This window comes from Lissotriton helveticus, chromosome 7 (genome assembly GCF_964261635.1).
Source record: "Lissotriton helveticus chromosome 7, aLisHel1.1, whole genome shotgun sequence".
Taxonomy (NCBI): Eukaryota; Metazoa; Chordata; class Amphibia; order Caudata; family Salamandridae; genus Lissotriton; species Lissotriton helveticus.
In genome coordinates this window covers 174,072,761-174,080,501 of record NC_136068.1, presented here as the reverse complement: position 1 = coordinate 174,080,501, position 7,741 = coordinate 174,072,761, and the positions used below count along the sequence as shown (strand labels likewise).

General features: G+C 48.9%; 1 protein-coding gene across 1 annotated transcript in view; it reads left to right on the top strand.

Annotated features, from left to right (window-relative positions):
• Positions 1 to 6,871: 6,871 nt before the first annotated feature.
• Positions 6,872 to 7,741, top strand: part of EYA2 (EYA transcriptional coactivator and phosphatase 2) — a 309,526-nt gene continuing 308,656 nt past the window's right edge. Inside the window, exon 1 of the mRNA XM_078651875.1 lies at positions 6,872 to 7,255. The gene's annotated coding sequence lies outside the window, so the exon portion shown is untranslated. The remainder of the gene's footprint in view (positions 7,256 to 7,741) is intronic.

Sequence of the window (7,741 nt, the reverse complement as noted above, 5' to 3'; positions counted from 1 at the left end):
GACAGAGTCTCTGAATTAAGCAGAATACTCTCACCCAGTCAAGAGATCAGGGCTAGATCCAACACCGTTTTTTAGCTCATTGCACCATCCCAGTTTCAGAACCTGGCTGTATGCAAATTAGTCTGTCCCTGGCCCAGTGCATCATGGGAACAGGGCAGACCAGACTACAAAAGCCAATTCTTACACTGGGAAGGAAACAAGCTTCCGGGGACCGGTTTCTGGCATTACAGCCGTCTTCGGCCCGGCTTGCTTGAATCCTGATGGTGCAATGAGCAAGGGCCTCATGTCTGAGTATACCCTTCCACGCTTAGGGTGGACAAAAATATTTACAACAAGGGGTGGTGAGGGACAGAGTCTCTGAATTAAGCAGAATACTCTCACCCAGTCAAGAGATCAGGGCTAGATCCAACACCGTTTTTTAGCTCATTGCACCATCCCAGTTTCAGAACCTGGCTGTATGCAAATTAGTCTGTCCCTGGCCCAGTGCATCATGGGAACAGGGCAGACCAGACTACAAAAGCCAATTCTTACACTGGGAAGGAAACAAGCTTCCGGGGACCGGTTTCTGGCATTACAGCCGTCTTCGGCCCGGCTTGCTTGAATCCTGATGGTGCAATGAGCAAGGGCCTCATGTCTGAGTATACCCTTCCACGCTTAGGGTGGACAAAAATATTTACAACAAGGGGTGGTGAGGGACAGAGTCTCTGAATTAAGCAGAATACTCTCACCCAGTCAAGAGATCAGGGCTAGATCCAACACCGTTTTTTAGCTCATTGCACCATCCCAGTTTCAGAACCTGGCTGTATGCAAATTAGTCTGTCCCTGGCCCAGTGCATCATGGGAACAGGGCAGACCAGACTACAAAAGCCAATTCTTACACTGGGAAGGAAACAAGCTTCCGGGGACCGGTTTCTGGCATTACAGCCGTCTTCGGCCCGGCTTGCTTGAATCCTGATGGTGCAATGAGCAAGGGCCTCATGTCTGAGTATACCCTTCCACGCTTAGGGTGGACAAAAATATTTACAACAAGGGGTGGTGAGGGACAGAGTCTCTGAATTAAGCAGAATACTCTCACCCAGTCAAGAGATCAGGGCTAGATCCAACACCGTTTTTTAGCTCATTGCACCATCCCAGTTTCAGAACCTGGCTGTATGCAAATTAGTCTGTCCCTGGCCCAGTGCATCATGGGAACAGGGCAGACCAGACTACAAAAGCCAATTCTTACACTGGGAAGGAAACAAGCTTCCGGGGACCGGTTTCTGGCATTACAGCCGTCTTCGGCCCGGCTTGCTTGAATCCTGATGGTGCAATGAGCAAGGGCCTCATGTCTGAGTATACCCTTCCACGCTTAGGGTGGACAAAAATATTTACAACAAGGGGTGGTGAGGGACAGAGTCTCTGAATTAAGCAGAATACTCTCACCCAGTCAAGAGATCAGGGCTAGATCCAACACCGTTTTTTAGCTCATTGCACCATCCCAGTTTCAGAACCTGGCTGTATGCAAATTAGTCTGTCCCTGGCCCAGTGCATCATGGGAACAGGGCAGACCAGACTACAAAAGCCAATTCTTACACTGGGAAGGAAACAAGCTTCCGGGGACCGGTTTCTGGCATTACAGCCGTCTTCGGCCCGGCTTGCTTGAATCCTGATGGTGCAATGAGCAAGGGCCTCATGTCTGAGTATACCCTTCCACGCTTAGGGTGGACAAAAATATTTACAACAAGGGGTGGTGAGGGACAGAGTCTCTGAATTAAGCAGAATACTCTCACCCAGTCAAGAGATCAGGGCTAGATCCAACACCGTTTTTTAGCTCATTGCACCATCCCAGTTTCAGAACCTGGCTGTATGCAAATTAGTCTGTCCCTGGCCCAGTGCATCATGGGAACAGGGCAGACCAGACTACAAAAGCCAATTCTTACACTGGGAAGGAAACAAGCTTCCGGGGACCGGTTTCTGGCATTACAGCCGTCTTCGGCCCGGCTTGCTTGAATCCTGATGGTGCAATGAGCAAGGGCCTCATGTCTGAGTATACCCTTCCACGCTTAGGGTGGACAAAAATATTTACAACAAGGGGTGGTGAGGGACAGAGTCTCTGAATTAAGCAGAATACTCTCACCCAGTCAAGAGATCAGGGCTAGATCCAACACCGTTTTTTAGCTCATTGCACCATCCCAGTTTCAGAACCTGGCTGTATGCAAATTAGTCTGTCCCTGGCCCAGTGCATCATGGGAACAGGGCAGACCAGACTACAAAAGCCAATTCTTACACTGGGAAGGAAACAAGCTTCCGGGGACCGGTTTCTGGCATTACAGCCGTCTTCGGCCCGGCTTGCTTGAATCCTGATGGTGCAATGAGCAAGGGCCTCATGTCTGAGTATACCCTTCCACGCTTAGGGTGGACAAAAATATTTACAACAAGGGGTGGTGAGGGACAGAGTCTCTGAATTAAGCAGAATACTCTCACCCAGTCAAGAGATCAGGGCTAGATCCAACACCGTTTTTTAGCTCATTGCACCATCCCAGTTTCAGAACCTGGCTGTATGCAAATTAGTCTGTCCCTGGCCCAGTGCATCATGGGAACAGGGCAGACCAGACTACAAAAGCCAATTCTTACACTGGGAAGGAAACAAGCTTCCGGGGACCGGTTTCTGGCATTACAGCCGTCTTCGGCCCGGCTTGCTTGAATCCTGATGGTGCAATGAGCAAGGGCCTCATGTCTGAGTATACCCTTCCACGCTTAGGGTGGACAAAAATATTTACAACAAGGGGTGGTGAGGGACAGAGTCTCTGAATTAAGCAGAATACTCTCACCCAGTCAAGAGATCAGGGCTAGATCCAACACCGTTTTTTAGCTCATTGCACCATCCCAGTTTCAGAACCTGGCTGTATGCAAATTAGTCTGTCCCTGGCCCAGTGCATCATGGGAACAGGGCAGACCAGACTACAAAAGCCAATTCTTACACTGGGAAGGAAACAAGCTTCCGGGGACCGGTTTCTGGCATTACAGCCGTCTTCGGCCCGGCTTGCTTGAATCCTGATGGTGCAATGAGCAAGGGCCTCATGTCTGAGTATACCCTTCCACGCTTAGGGTGGACAAAAATATTTACAACAAGGGGTGGTGAGGGACAGAGTCTCTGAATTAAGCAGAATACTCTCACCCAGTCAAGAGATCAGGGCTAGATCCAACACCGTTTTTTAGCTCATTGCACCATCCCAGTTTCAGAACCTGGCTGTATGCAAATTAGTCTGTCCCTGGCCCAGATACTGCAGGCTGGTTACACCGCAATTCCCTTCAATTTAACTCCTCCAAAACCGAGGTTCTGTTCTGTCCTGCGAGCCGAATACCTCGCTCTCTGCCTGTAGAGTTCTGGACCCCGGAAAACCCTGATAACCCGCCACCTGTTGCCAGTGTTCGCAATCTGGGCGTCATGCTAAACACCAAACTTAGCATGGAAACACAGGTAACAAGAACAGTCGCCACCTGCTCGGCCCTTATGCGATCATTACGCAAAATCTTGCCACTATTACCACCTCCGGCACGAGCTTTGATAGTCAGGTGCACCATTCTCAGTCGTATCGACTACTGCAATGCCCTCCTGCTCGAATCTCCTAGGGTACTGTTGGATAGACTCCAACGAGTCCAGTCGGCAGCAGCTAAACTGGCCCTTGGATGGACTAGGAGATCCTCGGCTACTGCTGCGTTAGCCGAGCTACACTGGCTCCCCTTGAAGCAACGCATAGCTTTTAAAGCCCTCTGCCTGGTCTTCAAGGCAGTACACGGATCAGGACCAAGACCCCTACAACGCATGTTTTCCTGGTATACCCCAACTAGAACTCTACGATCCATGACCGCCTGTCTTGTAATAGTACCGAGATTCAAGAAGGCCAGGATCGGGGGAAGATCGTTCAGAGTGGCTGCCGCTAAGCTCTGGAACAGTCTTCCCGCCGATATACGCCAAATCACACAGCTCCTACCTTTCAGGAGACGGATAAAAACATGGCTCTTCCCCTAACTCCCCCTCCACTGCCACCCCCCCTTATCTCAACTCCCCTGCTTCTCAACTCTAGGAGTATGCTTCCTCAGCGCCAGGATACCTGCCAGGTGACAGCTGCGCTCTATAAATGTTTTAAATAATAATAAATAAATTTCCTTCACCATCAGCCTCTGATGAAGAAAGTAATTCGAAACGCGTAAGGCTAAGATGGAAGCAGGACTGTGAAAGGTAACAGCCGGCTGGAGCCATTTTACCTTTAATAAAGTGGTGATAGATAAGGAATATTAATAAAACCAATTACATACCTATAATGAGGGCCTTAACCCAGAACACAGGTTAAGTATATTACAAAATAAATCATTATCTTTCAATTTTATACAGGCATCCATTAGCTAATTATATACTGCCTTTTCATAGGCATGAACCAATGTATAGCACAAAGTTCTCGCAGTGTCCTGTGGCACAATATATAACTAAAGGCCAGATGTATTATTGTATTGCGTTACCCTTTTATCTCGCAAGGGCAACACAACACTTAAGTCACATTTACAAAGCAAAATAAAGCCACCATACTTGGCCCTGCATTGCTTGGTAAATCTGAAGAAACAAAAGGCAACACAAATCGCTGTCTTGTTTTAATCTACACACCATATTTGACATTCCTGACAAATTGTATCTACATCGGTACACTATTCCCTCTCTATGCCACTCCCTTTTATGCCACTCCAATGTATGCCACGTCGGTCTACAACACCCCACTGTATGCCTCTACATTGTACATTACTCTTCACTATGCTATTCTACTCTATGCCACTGTATGCCACTCCACACAATGCTATTCCATTGTATGTCACTCCAGCGTATGCCACTCCACGACACTCCACAACACTCTACAACATGACACTCCACTCCACGACACTTCACCAGTGATGTAAAAGGGAAGTGTCAATGACCGCTGGTGTAAGAGATGTAAGGGGTCATTGACACTTCCACTTTCACATCACCTGTCATTTTTATCCTTGCCAAAACCCCTACAACATATTAAAGAAACAACACTAAGGGGCCGATTAGGATGGCGGACGGACTTGCGTCCGTCCGCCACCCTTGCGGAGGAGGGAACGTCCGCAGGGGCTGCGGCGTTCCCTCCGTGCTGATTAGGATGTGACCGCCAGGGTGGCGGTCACATCCTCTATATTTAACATTGCGGCGGGTGCAGCTACATGCTGCACCCGCCGCAATGTTAAAAAAGCATGTGTTACATTTACATGCACAAAGCGGCAGGCACCGCACGGTGCCTGCTGCTTTGTGCACGCAAATGCAGGGGGGTACCATAGGTACCCCCCATGTGCACCCCCCACCCCCCATTCACCCAGGGGGCCCGCAACGGGCCCCCAAAGTGAATGTCCGTATGCTTTTCCATGGCGGAAAAGCCGCCGTGGAAAAGCAGTTTTACACGACCATCATAATATGGCGGACGGTGTCTCATAGACACCGCCTGCCATGTTATAGCTTTTCCGCCGCGGTCGGAAGCCGACCGCGGCGGAAAAGCGGCGGACGGAATTCCAGACCCACCAGCCATCCTAATTTGGCGGTGGGTCTTTGGAGCCTCCGCAGAGGATTTTCCGCCTCCTCCGGGCCGGAGGTGGCTTCCGCCGGCCCGGAGGAGGCGGAAAATCCTCCATCCTAATCGGCCCCTTAGTGTTGTAGGTAATCTTATTGACCGGATGAAGAAGCATGCCACTGGCTGATAATGATGGGAGCGGGTCCCTCCCAAAAATATTTTAACCTCTTTTTTTAAATGTTGAGGTTTTTTAAGAGGTCCATATCGGGTCCCACTTTCCGTTTGATTGTTTGCAAGTGAATCAATTGCAAGATTATTACAGTTAAGATTGTTGACATTTCATATAAAGCCAAAATGGCGAGCTCCACCCACCACAGGAATCGGAGTTCTTGCGGCTTCAAAGTGTGTTGCTGCTCAACAAGATAAAGAGGTAATGTAGTTTGATTTTGGATGATGAAAACAAGCATATTAAATAGGCACAGGACCATTTGAATTACGCAATTACGCCGCTGCAACGTTTTTCACATAATTATGGATTTGCTGCATTTTCCACATGATACAGCATCTCCTGCATAATATACCAAACAAAACTGTTTCTAGCTCAAACTGATCAAAAGTTACTACAAACGTTGCCACTCATTTTGTTGTGCAGGGCAGGCCTGTTCTCTTGAACAGGATGGGCATTTTTCAGTTGCTGATGGCTATATAGGTGTAAAGCTGACCTTAAGGTGGTGAGCCTTTACCTAAGCATTGTTCATATATGTACAAATGAAACAATAGTGAAGTAATACTGCTTCAAAATGCACTACAAAATGTGCTTTTTTCTTGCTGCACAATTTAAGACACTGCCACACAATTAGGTCCTCTCCTGCCGCATAATTCCAGTGGCCCTGGCTAGGCATTTTTTGTGAAACAGGAATTGGGGCTGGGAGATGCTTTAATCCCACCACCTGGTTCTGTTTCCGGCCTCAAGGGGACCAGAGCTGCTTAAAGTGTATCTTGATACTGAACCCTGGCGCACCCCTTGATCTCCCAGAGATTATTTTGCTTCCACTGCCACCTGTTAGTCGCAAATATCGTTTAATTAATCACTTTCTATTCCGGGCCGATCCTTGTGCAGGCAAGTGACGTCAGAGCGGGAGGGTGGTAGTGCACGGCGCGATCAGTGGAATGTCGCATCCCCACTGCCATCCGAAAGCCTTCCCAGGTCGTTATTCGTATCCTGGGCTCCTCCGGCGCAGCAAGGGTTAACCGGCTAGCGTTGGGTCAGGTTCAGTGAGTCCTGCTGCTGCGGAGTCAATCTACTGCCTCTTCGCTGCCTTCCTCCCCTCTCAGCAGCAGCAGTCCCAGCTCTTCCCCTGCTTGGAGCACAGACCGCAGACACCTACAGACACCTGGGGGAACAGGCTGACGAAGAAACCCACTCCCTCCCCCTTTATCGAACCCCCTTCCATTTACTATCCACATTTGTGGGGTGAAAAAACACAGCACAAAAAGCATAAGTGCAGCTTTTTCACTCAAGCTAAAGGCGATATGTAACCCTCTCTGGCGCTCTGCGTGGAAGAAGAGGCAGCCTAGACTGGGTCGAGACTTTTTTTTTTGTTTAGTGCGAGTTTTCCTGGTGACCTGGACAGCTGCGAGGGCAGACACTCCGCACTCGACTAGCACAGACAACGTGGAGCGCTTTCCTCGGGGCAGTGGTGAGTACAGATTTATGGCGCATGTGGCAACATTTTATCATTCACGTATGCGAGTGCTGCCTGTTTGGGTGGATTTTCAATTGAAAGTGCGTAAAAGTGTTTTAAAAGACACACTAGTGAATGGGGTGAGTTATGGGGCACGTATGTTTTGTTTTTCATGTTATCTCTGTGCTGTTGAGTCCCTGCGTGTGCAATAGTCTGGCTGTGAGAGAGTCGTCCAGCATGTTTACTAATCCGTTTTCCCCCTAAATGGCACGCGGAGGCACCATCTGTTTTGAATGTTGAGCTGTGGTGACCCTGTGTTCCTGCTTGGCTACCCACCAACCCCCTTTCGGAGACAAGCAGAGAATGGCATCGTTTTTAGTAAACCACCCTCAGTGGTTGGCGGTCCGTGCACAAAAAGTTGGTAGAGCACGTGAATTAGTGATATGATGACGTAGCAGGGATTCATGACAGGAAGGAAACGTGTTTAAGTGTTGGGTTTTG